The sequence below is a fragment of the Crocuta crocuta genome, unplaced genomic scaffold, assembly GCF_008692635.1.
Source record: "Crocuta crocuta isolate KB4526 unplaced genomic scaffold, BGI_CrCroc_1.0 scaffold91-1, whole genome shotgun sequence".
Taxonomy (NCBI): domain Eukaryota; kingdom Metazoa; phylum Chordata; class Mammalia; order Carnivora; family Hyaenidae; genus Crocuta; species Crocuta crocuta.
The window spans coordinates 2,012,445-2,025,107 of NW_027551575.1; the positions used below are offsets into that span (position 1 = coordinate 2,012,445).

Below are 12,663 nucleotides of genomic sequence, written 5' to 3' on the forward strand. Positions count from 1 at the left end.
TTGTTTTTTTTTTTTTTTTTTGTGCTGCAGTATCTCAGGGCTGTTTGAGTCAAAATATAATGAAATAAAGGTTTTCATCTCCCTTCCCTCAAAAAAGGAAAAGCAAGTGTCTGAGTCGGTCACTGAGCAGCCACATTTCTAATATATGGCAAGGTGGCTAAAATAAAAACTCTTAAAATACATATTTTAAAATTAGATTTCTGACCTTCGATAGGGCTTATCATGCTATTTATAATGTAGCAGAAGGAGCTGGTTTTTCAGTAGTTGCCTCATCAGACATGACTCACATTTCCTTAAGAATTTAGACCATATGTTTCCTGAGGTAAAAAAAAATACATTTTTTAAGGTTTCTCTATTTTTCTATACAATTAATAAGAGGTGAGCAAAACATAAAAATATTTTAAAAGAATACTTTCAAGGACATGCCGTTTACAAATGTTGATTTCTAGAAATTGAAATTATGTTGATTTCTAGAAATTGAAATTGAAATTGAAATAACTGTTTGGCTGGGGTAGCCATTAGGTACATTCATGAATATAAATTAGAAGTAATCATTATGATGTTAGTTCCACCATTAAGAAAAAAACAGAATTCCAAAAGGGTTTAGTAATGAAATACAGATACTACTGAAACATACTTTACATGTGGAAATGCAGCATTTGAGGAAAGAAAGCTTTTCTTAAACTAACTGAAAATAAGTATTTTAACATTTAATAAGAAAAACATTCCTTTAATAGACATTTAGTAACATTCTTGCATGTGTACAAGCTGTGACTGTAAGATAATGGGATAGATTATTTTGTGGCCAATCGAAATTAAAATGAATTTATTTTTATGATTACTAACAACAGGGACCATTTTAATTCAAATGTCTTTGCATAATACAAAACTATTGCTGTAAAACTCTTAGGAAGTGTTTTTAAGAGATGGAGTTTAGAGATGGATTGGTACATATAGAGTTTCCCTGAGTTTCCCACTTGGTCATCAAATCACTTGACATTTCATTCCATTACTGTTTTTGGTGCTTTGTTTTGTTTTAGAGTCATTGATTTAAGAATAGAAAACAGGTTGTATACATGTAATAAATTCATATCTAAGGTAGTGCAGCGTTTCTATAACACTTACCTGTCGCTGGATCTCCCTGTCCCGGACTGTTCCCACCTACCTTTGGTGTTACCTAGCCTTGGAAAGGTACCACCAGCCTCCACTTAACCAGTTCAGAAACCTGGCCATCATCGTTAACTTCTCCCTGTACTCTTTACCTAATTATCCCAAAGTCCTTTCACTTCTACCTTCTCAGTATCTCAGATAGTCTCTCTGTCTCTCTTTCTTCATAAACTTTATCATTTTCTAAACAGTGGTTTTAGGTTCATAGCAAAGTTGAGCCAATGCACTTACATTTCCCATCTATCCCCTGTCTCTACACATGCATAGTCTCCCCTGTAATTACCACCCACCACCAGCATGGCTTATTTGTTACTAATGAACCTACATTGACACATCAGCACTCACAGTCTATAGTTGACATTAGATTTCACTCTTGATGTTGTACCTTCCATGGGTTTGGACAAGTGTATAATGACATATATCCATCATTTTAGCATCATACATGGTAATTTTACACCCTAAAAAATCCTTAGTGCTCTGCCTATTATTCCTCTTTTCCTCTTTCCAACCACTGGAAGCTCCTCCTCTTTTTACTGTCTCTGTAGTTTTACCTTTTACAAAAGGTCATGTATTTGGAATCATACAGTAGGCAGCCTTTTCAGAGATTTCTTTACCTCCCACCCTTGCTTTATCTGATTAGCCTATACTCTTCATTGAAGTCTCAGCTGTGGGCAGATGTCTTCTCCTTGAGGATATACATGCTCTTTGTCCCTTTTGCTTCATGGAGTCAGGTATTCTCTGTTGTCTTTACATCCTGTGCATCCCTCTGTCATAGCTCTTATCTCATTGAATTTTCATCATGTATTCACTAGCTTTTCTATTTCCGCAGAGTAGAATTTTGTACAGCCAGTGACCACAGTGAACTTATCAGGTCTTTGCACTGTGTCTAGAGCACATCAGGCATTTCATAGTAGCTGATAATTGAGTACATTTACATAATGAAAGATTTACCTGCCTGAGCATTAGGAAATATAAAATGAATATGCTATTATTGCAGTATACAAATATATAGAATAAATACTAAAAAGCCTGTCAGTTAGAAATGCTTTTGGCAGGGCGCCTCGGTGGCTCAGTTGATGAAGCGTTCAACTCTTAATTTTGTCTCAGGTCATGATCTCACAGTTTGTGGCTTGAGCCCCACATCAGGCTCTGTCCTGACAGTATGGAGCCTGCTTGAGATTCTCTCTCTCTCTGCCCCTCCCCTGCTCACACTGTAAATCAATCTCTCTCTCTCTCTCTCTTCCTCCCTTTCAGAATAAATAAATAAACACACAAAAAAATGCTTTTGGCTGCCAGAAAATCCTAACAATCTTTTAAACAAATAAAGAAGTCTGAAAAGAGTTAGCTGCTGGCTTTGATTTAATACAGTGTTGGGGCTAGCATCTCTGTGCTTTTTGACTTTTCTCTAATAGTCACAAAGTGACTACTCTAGCTCCAGCCATTATATCTACTTTAATTTCAAGAAGGATAAAGGCAGCAGTGCCTACTTCTGTTTCCTTCATCAGGAAAGCACTGCTATTCTAGAAGTATCCATCATCTTTCATTTCTTACTGGCTGTAACTATGTCACTTGGTCATCCCAAATGTAAGAGAAGCTGAGAAAATTAATGTTTAGCATTCCCAGCCTCTATATTAGAAATGCATAAGAGACAGTAAGTTTGGGAATAGGTGTGGGATTAGTTAGCCAACAGTGTTGACTACACCTTGGGACAAATCATGTTACCTCTCTTCAGGCTCTTCTTTTCAGAGTAAAGAATTGGAATAAATTATATTTCTTCCAGAATCAACTCTCTAAATCTACAACTCCCACATAGCCACTTGCCCATAGTAGAATTGTATTCTACACTGGACAGTTGGTCCAAGTCTTTCTGGATATTTCACATTTAGGAAAAGCCCTATGAAATAAAGAAGCACCTTGTTTTTCAAGAGCCTTTTTGTCATAATGTTCTCCCTGATAAAAGCTGAATAGTATGACAACTACACAGATTTCCTGCCACCAACCTCACCAATCTCTCTTCTCTGTGGCAGTCCCTCAGGTTGTTTATGACAATCATCATGGCTTCTTTGAATATCCTCTTTCCCAGGCTACATTCCATTTGCTGCAGTAGTTTTTCACATAACCCTTTCTGTATTCTAACTGCCCTGGTCAGCTGACACAAGACATACTCTCTTCATTTATTTATGATTCATTTAACTGATACTTACTGAGTTTCTGCCATGTGCCAGCACTATTCTGGGGACCGGTGAGATAGCAGACAAACAGCAAATATGACCTCTTCTTTCATGGAGTCTTTTACAGAAGAGTGGTGGAAGGAGGTGGCTAATGTACCACTACACACACACACACACACACACACACACACACACACACAATAATTTCAGATAGTGATTAGTGGATTAGTGCCAGGATGAAAGCCTACAGGAATGGATAGGAGAATGACAAGGTGTGTGTGTGTGTGTGAGTGTGTACATGTGTGCACATGTGTGTACACATGTACATGTCCTGTAAATTTTGCAGTCAGGGAGTGGGAGGTATTTCCAATACCTGAATAAGGAGGGATAATCTGTGTGGCAGAGGAGCTTTTGAAGCAGGGAGCATTATAAGTGAAGGGCTTTGGGTAGAATGAGCCAGACTAGATCTAGAAACAAAAAAATATTCAGAGAATTTTGGGGAATGAGTCAAATAAAGAACAGAGGGAGCCCATCATGGAGATCATGAAGGCTCTGATGAGAATTCAGACTATATTCTAAATTATTATACTTGAATATCATCTTAAAACGTGTCTGGACAAAAGTGAACACACAGATGCATATATAGTCTGACTAGAGAAGTCAAATTTATAACCTCTTTTTATAATGGACACTGCATTTCTATTAATGTATACCAAAATTATGTGACTTTTTGGGAAGCCATGTCCTACCTTTGGGACCCACTGTAATTTCCTATTTGCCCTTTGATGTGCACTACTTATATGCCTGCATATTACTTACATGAGAGAGAGAGAGAGAGGGAGGGGAAGAGAGAGAGAGAGATAGAGAGAAAGAGCGAGCGAGAGAAAGAGAGGATGTGGATGCAATTCAAGGAGTTATTAAAATGATTCACCTTAAGTTTCCACCATATGAAAAATACAGTCCAAAGCAACCAGGCTTGGGGAAGCCTAAATTACATATTTGAAATTCAGTCAGTCATTGAAATGAGATAATCTGGATGGTCCTGCAAATGCATTTCTTGAGAGCTTTCCTCCCAAAGCAAAACTGAATGATAAGAACAGAATGAAGTCTAACTCCCCAAAACAGAAAAGATTAAAATAATAGATAACTCCAACCATGCAGGAGTCAGGGATGAAAAGAAATTGTAGGCACTTAACTTGGTAGAAGCCAGTGTTAGTTTTCCACCTTCTGGGAACCCTAATTGCCTTTCCTCCAGTGGCCTTGGGTTTTGCTCTGGACTGTGGGAGTCAGGCCTCAGAGCTGACAGCTCTGGTCACTACCTGCGTTCCATTTTAATGCCGAGCTGTGAGCATAGATGCTCTCCAAGGCAGCATGTGAGCGCCCACCTTCCATGGGCTCAGTGTTTGCCCTTATGCTTGCATCTGCTGTTCAGTCACTCAGGCAGTGGGGCTCCTCAGGCCTCTCCTCTCCCATATGGCATTGAGTTTTGTTTCATCCCTCTCCTCTTCCCTATCAGTAGGTATTCTGGAAGACAGTTTTATGATGACATTCACAACTACCATTAAAACCAGATAAAAATAAAACAGGATGTCAATAAAGAACTAATGATGTGTGTCTGTGTAAATGTATTATAATAATAAAAAAAGAAGAGATATCCATTTGCAAAGGTCCCACTTTAAAATCACGGGACTTTAAATGAAGCCGCTTTATAAATGGATCGACATATGTGAATGTTTGCCTATGGCTTTCAGCCATGAAAATCACCCTGTAGACAGTGGCTTTTGAGGTGAAAGGCACTATATAGGCACTAAATAGTTTACCAGAACAACTCTATAAGTGCAAACCTGACTACTTTCATGACAGAAGTTTCAGGGGGGTGGATGGAAGCAATTAGAGGTCATAGAAAGAAATTGTTAAACAGGCTGGTAATCTGCCATTTCCCAAAAACTGAATTTATGAGCCAAGGGCAACTAGTAAGAGGAACCGGTGCCAGCCTTGTAGGAGATGAGCAGACCTCCATCGTGGAGGTAGGAAACTGGCTGGAAGAACTTGTGTGAGAATAGCAATTGTCCATAAGACCTTGGTGTAGGGGCAGTTCACTGTGGTGGAAACACCCCTTGCCTGAGGTCAGGAATCCCTCATGGCCCCACTACTGCCCAGCCAACAGATATTTGGCAGGTAGCCCTCTCTGAATCTCCATTCTTCCATCTTAAGTAAGTGGCTAGTCTTGGTCAGGTGTAATTCAAGCTGTATCCTGCATCATGGATGGGTTTTGCAGCAGCAGAGGGCATGTGCCTGGGGGATAGTGAAGAGAGGGTGAGTAGGTGTGGCTCTGGGCATTCTCCTGTTCTTCTCCCTGTGTCAGCCAGAACAACTCTCCTTTTATCTCTTTATATGTTGAATTATTTGTTCAAACAAAGAACTATCCTCCTAGAAACAAAGGGAAAAAAAAAAAAAACTTTCACTACTTAAAAAAAATAAACCTGTAGACTTTTAGTATTTCCAATTCTCAAATATTATGTTTCTAACATTCTAATTAAAGTATACAAATGACATATAAGTATCTTTAATGATTAAAAATTGTCACTATTACTAAGCAGTGATAGTACCACAAAAGTAATAGAATTAATTGAATCCTAGTAAGTAGAAAATATCAGTGAGCAATTAATACTACTGATAAGCTGTGGTTAATGCATAGTATAAAAATGAATTCATTATGTTATTAAAATTTTTAAAAATTTTCTAAAGATTCATCAACTTTCATTTGTGAGGAGCTACAATGTTCTATCTGTTCCTTTCACAACTACATGGGAACTCTAGAATCTGCTGGTATATCCTTGAGTGCAAAAGCTATATATTTTTTAACTCTTCAAATGTTCATTTTTTTCAGATGTTCTGGAAGGATTAGTTAATGTTAAACACTCAATTATTTATGTATGGATTTAAACATATAATATGTGTTCAGCATCCTACCAGGTACAGAGGGAGATTTGATTCATTCATCATTTAGCAAATGTTTCCTGAGTACCTGCCATGTAACAGACACACTCTGGGTTTCTGGATTCATCATAAACAAAACAGGCAACACATGTTCCAGCCCTAGTATAACATACATTCTAGATGGTGGATTGAAGACTTAGACACTTGGGAGATATCTCTTTCTTCCAAGAAGCTTAAAATTCAAATGTGAAAATAAAACATCAACACATACAGCAATTAGAGGTTGAAATCGGTGTTGTGGACCCCAAGTACTACAATAATTACAGAGGAAGCAGATAGCTGGAGTTGGGTCAACCTTGAACAGGAGGTAGAGTTAGATAGACCTTGGCTTAATGCCTGGAACATAGTAGTTGCTCAGTAAATAAGAAACCAGGACTGACTGGATAGACAATTCACACATTGAAGTAATATGAAGGTAATTTGGGGGTTTAAATGAGCCTAGGTGAAGAAAGGCTTGAATTAGAGATAAAGGTTTTGGAGTCAGGTGGTGTGTGTGTGTGTGTGTGTGTGTGTGTGTGTGTGTGTGTGTGTGTGTGCTGGGGGTGATGTAAGCATAACACATAGAAACAAGAGTGTGAATCTGTCCCCAGATAGTTTGTTGTAGAAAGGACTAGAGACAGGGAGACCTGTCAGGACCTTTTCCCACAGTGCATTCCCTTTGAAAATATGATGGCCTTGGCTTAGTAGAGGTAGGATGTAGAACAAAGGGCAGTCATGAGAATCATTCCTACCTGGACAGAGAGTATATTGAGAAGGAGAGGAATCAATTAAATGTCAGGAGTCTCAATTTGGGGGAGTCAAGAAGCTACTTTTATTTGAGAGGCTGCTTAGCATGGCCATGAGGTTGATAGGCCATGAAGGCCAGACTGTCTTGTGTGAGCCTTGGGGTTCTGCTAATAGCCTGTGACCTTGAGCAAGCTACTTAGCTTCTCAGTGACTCAGTCTCCTCATCTAAAAGATGAGAACATAGTATTTACTTTGAAGGGGTGAGAAGTAAATGGGGTTGAAATACCTAAGTGCTTAGCAGACTGATGGAGGCCCAAAGGGGGAGAGAGGCTAAAATGGATAGGTGAGGGGAGGGAACTCTCTTTATGCCACCCAACCCCCCACTTGGCACTGAGAATGTGTTTGAGGTCACCGAGTCACCTTGAAGTCAGGAGGCCAGTTTCCTCTGACGACTCCTGATTATATGGTTGAGGGCATAGATGGACAGGGGTCTTGCTGTGCACCCCATACAACCATGTGCAGTGTCTTGCACACAGTAGATGCTAAGAAGTGTGGTAGAGCCAGTGTAAAGTATTTATCTAGTGAACAGATTAGACTGGTGGTGTGCTACTGACAGATGTGGGGATGTGGAGCTAACGTCTTGCACACACCCCAGAGTTAGTAGAGTGTGGAGATTTGAGTAGGGATGGAATCTCTGATATTCTGGATTCTAGCACCCTGCTGGGTTTCACATAGCTGCTATTTTGTGTTCTGTCATGGGCAGATTAGTCAAGCAAGGGATAAGAGTGGAGGTGGTGCAGGGATTTCCCTTTCAAACAAAGACAGACTGTGGATCTGGTACTGCTGTGTCAAGGCAGCACTTCCTGTGTATACTACTGTCCATTCTGATCTGTACAGTTAACACCTGTGCATTTCACTATGTGGAAATTGTGTCTCATTTCTTTTTTAAAGTAGAGAAGCTGTGCCCAGAAAGATGAATTGCCGAGTATAAAAATCAAGTTAAAAGAGTCTTTATTTGTAACATCTGCCCGACCTTCTCAAGAATATGTACTCAACAAAGAGGACATTCCTGTTTGCTTCTTGGAATGCCTTGTGAGTGGAAGAGGATTAATAATAGAGACTACAGAGGTCAGATGAGTCCCTGAGAGTCTGTGTAAGGGGAAGATAGATGGGAGAGGCAGGGGGCCTTTGTGTGGGAGAGGTAGTGAAGAGATAGCAGGATGTGCAATGGGAATTTTACCATGGATCTCTCCAGTGTTTCCCCCATGTTAATACAAAATGTTTAGCAAAACCTACCAAGTCAACCCTGTTTTGGGTGTATCTGTATCTCTCTCTTTCTCTCTCTCAAGTGGTGGGACTGTTGCAAAGTGTGCTCTCAAGGTGGATGCAGTCCAAGGTAAGAGGCAGAGGTAAGACTTAAAACCAGTTCCCTTGTTTACACTCTGCCTCTTAATTTGGTTATAATATGCTCTGACACTCCATCTACATATTCATATCCTTGAGAGAAGAGATTATGTCTTATCCCTCTTTGTATGTATTTCTTAGCACCAAAATAATTTAAACCATTCTTTTCTAATTATAACTTCTGTTTTTTTCCTCACTCCAAAGAAATACATATTCAGTGTAGAAAAATTAAGAGATACAGATAAGCTAGGAAAACAATAATATCAGAAATAAGAGCTGTCATTTAGAACACAGTCACTTGAATAATAAATCATGTTCTAAGTGTTATAACAATACCACCGGTGATTGTTATAATTATGGTGATGATGATGATGATGGCAATTGCTAACACTTATATTTGACTATGTGCAAGGCACTGTTTTAAGCATTTGTATATATTTACTCATAATCATCACAGCAACCTCAAGAAGTATTATTATTTCTTCCTCCCTTTGATTACATATATGCATATTTATACATATTTTATAGATGAGGAATCTAAGGCAGAGATGTTTGGTGACCTGGGCATGATCACATGATAGAACATGGCAGAGGTGTGAAGGGCTCTAACTTTGCAGGCACAGCTGAATTTCAACCTAGGAGCAGCCTTGGGTGATGGATAATGTTTTCCTCCCTGTTTTTATTTCTAGATTTCTTTCTAGAATAACTCACCACTCTGACCAGGAGTGCATAGCCCCAAGTCTCATAAACAGACTCCTGCAGATAATTACTGTTGACCTTTATGTAAGTGATCAGCAACTTGCCTCTGTGACCACACCCTGAGATAGGCGATCATCAGCTCTGTGCCCCCATGGCATTGCAGCAAAGTGTTCTTGCGGCCAAGACTGCCTTTCCCATGGAGGGCAGGGGAGGGAAACAGCTCTTCAGCAGAGGGTGATGGGCAAAGACAGCCCATAACAGGGGGGAAGAAGAATTTATTCTGGTAACATTTAAACCCCTGCTGTGGCTGCCTGGTTAAAGTGACTGATGAACTGTATACGTTTAAAAGCCAGTGGACTGAGGACCTCTTTGTGTTTAAAAAGCATGCTGTTTGTCTCCTTTGCAATGAGAGAGAATCTCTTTTCATTTGCAGGATTATAGGGCACTGTGGGACAAATGAAAATTTGCAAGCACGTGACTTACAGTGTCAGGAAATGGCTAAACTTCTTTCTACCTGTCTTCAATATTATTAACAATTATTCAAAGACCCAGGCTCATTATCCTATGGAGAGTGCTGGTTACGGAGCTTTCTGAAATTTTAGTTAAAAACAAAATGCTTCAGTTGTTAAAAAAAAAATAAAGGAAAGAATGCTTCGGAGCAGCACCAGATGGAACATTTTGTGGTAAACAGGTTAGCCATTGCCTGCTGAGCTAATTGACTTCAGAGAACTCGCCAGCACTGGAGGAGAGCTTTAGACCAGGTGACCTTCTCTACATACACACAACACTCTTTGTTCTCATGTCTTTTGCCATAGCCAGTTGGAACAGGGATGGGCGTAAAGTAAAAATCTGCGCAGTCCCGGGTGAGATGCTGAAGATAGAAAATAGCTCTGAGAAGTGAATGGGGCCCAATTTCAGATCCATGACTGAGAAAGGCATTATCAAGCTTGGAAAAGTGGAACAGAGTTTGCAATTTAAATGTAACTAATGCATTCGCTAAAGCTTTCAACAAAGGGTCATTCATTGTGATTCCACTGTTTAAATTCAGAAAAGCCAATTATCCAAACAAATGACTAGTGGAGACAATAGTATAAATATAGTTTAGAGGAACATTCCTCTCTCATAATCCTTCTTATCTGAAATATGTTTTATTTCCATAAGTTGAGCTGAGGAAAGAGTATGGTGACACGGTTCCCTTCTGCAAGGTTAATTCTACCGGGATTTTCTCTCCAGACTCTGGCAGTCACCTGGTCATTTGGTTGACAAAATACTGACAGAGCCAACTGGGATGGTACGTTCCCAACTACCACATATAAATGGGATCTGAATTCCAATGATACTATGTGAAGTGTCATCATTCCTCAACCTGATATTTTTCTTGTCATTGAACATACTTTATTTATACATCTAATTTATATGGCATAGGATATCACATTATAAGAATATTGGTAGTAGCTTCGAGTTTGTTGGGAGGAAGAAAAATAACATATAGGTTTTGATTTTCATTCTGTGAAGCCCTGAGAGAATAATATGGAAGAATTCTCAGAGTTCAGTAGGATGCCAATTGTAGGCATGACTATGACTTTAAATTAGTCTTGACATTGTTTTCACCTGGGTCTAAGTTCCTGGCATTTTAACAATCTTGAGTATCCTAAATGTGGTCAATTTTATCTTGAAATCCTAAGGTTTCCATTTTATTGAACTAATTATAGTTGTTTCTGTGTGAGTGTGCTTGTGTTTATATTCTTAGCAGGAGCTAAAGTTATTTTTTTTCTCCTTTGTAGTACACTGTGAAATAAGGGTGTTCATGTTCTCCTAGGAAGGAATCATTTTTCTACCCATAAGAGCACATGCTACGAAGAATCCAAGTAGGTTTGCTCTTCAGAATCTCCTCTCTTTCTCTCTCTGTCATCTCTCACTCTCTCAATTTCCCGCTCTCTCTTTCTCTCTCTTTCTCATTCTAGTACCAGCATTATTGAGTGCCAGATCTGCAGAAAACTCAGAGAAAATGAGTCAACAATAGGCAGGTATTGGCCTCTACCTGGAAGAGCTCTTTGTACCCCACAGCATTCTGATGAATATTGAATATTTCACTTTTCTCTATGACCATAAATATTATATGCGTGCTGACAGCTCAGAACTTGGAGCCTGCTTCAGATTCTGTGTTTCCCTCTCTCTCTGCCCTTCCCCCAGTCTCACTCTGTCTCTCTCTTTGTCTCAAAAATAAACATTTAAAAAAAGAAAAGAAAAGAAATACTATGTCACATTGTGGCCTCAGACTGAACTAATTGTCTTCATAATTTAGGGAACAATACACCAATCAACTCTAGCAAGATTTATTACATTGTAAGCATAGCTAGGACAGACCGACAAGTCCTGGGAAAGGAATATGGCCTGCTAAATTCATAACCTTAATTTATTGCCTTTCCTTCTGTTCGTACACACAGAGTGAGAGATAATTCATTACACTATTTGTTCCTCATGAAATTTTCTACCAAGTTTACTCTTAAGTATACTAGACAATACTATGTCTGTATTCTCTGATTTACACTCATCACATACATGCAAGATTATTCTGATGATTTAAGTTGGAAATAAGTTGCCTCACAGAGTCTCAATATTTCAAGTAAATAGATTATCACTTACTAATTAATCATTGATATAAATTTAAAAGGGGCACCTGGGTGGTTCAGTTGGTTGAGAATCTGACTCTTGGTTTTGGCTTAGGTCCGTATTAGGGTCATGGGACTAAACCCTGTATCAGGCTCCACACTGGGTGTAGACCCTGCTTAAGATTCTTTCTCCTCTTTCTGTCTCTCTCTCTGTCTCTTTCTGTCTCTGTCTCTGTCTCTCTCTTCCTCTGTCCCCGACCCCTACTTGTTCACATGTGCTCTCCCTCTAAAATAAAATTTAAAAATAAACATTAAAAGTGTTAATATAAATTTATTATTTGTTATCCAGTTTATTCAATGAGTGTGTATGTGTGCATGTGTTCATATATATGCATGCAATAATCAAATGCAAGCTGAGAGGATACAAGAAAACAGCTTTGAAAAAATTATAATGCTTGGGATCCTATGATAAGTTATGTCCACACACATGGACATGGAAGTTAGGGAACTATCATGTACATAGTGCTATTTGCGTCCTGAAACAATGCAGAGGGGGAGAGTAAAACTCAAATCCAAGCTACTTTTCTTGCTAATCCAAATATATCAGGGGATGCCTCTACCCAAAGGGGAGACCTTTTCTAATATGCAGAGTCCTTACATAAGTTAGTGCTATTCTAGAATTGATTACCCTTATTTTACAGATAAGGAAATTAAACATTGGAAGCTTAAGTTATTTCTCAAGAACACACAACCAGAAATTAGCAAAGCAAAAACTCAAACCTAAGCCAGTGTGGATTCAAAGACCCTCCTCGCCCAAAACAGCACCCCTACTTTGAATTTAATTACATTACTTTTTTTTTTTTTTTTTTTTTTTTTGTGGAGGC

General features: G+C 38.9%; 1 protein-coding gene across 1 annotated transcript in view; it reads left to right on the forward strand.

Moving 5' to 3' along the window:
- LOC144221075 (3',5'-cyclic-AMP phosphodiesterase 4D-like) overlaps positions 1–12,663 on the forward strand; it is a 504,391-nt gene that overhangs the window by 352,379 nt on the left and 139,349 nt on the right. The window lies entirely within an intron of this gene.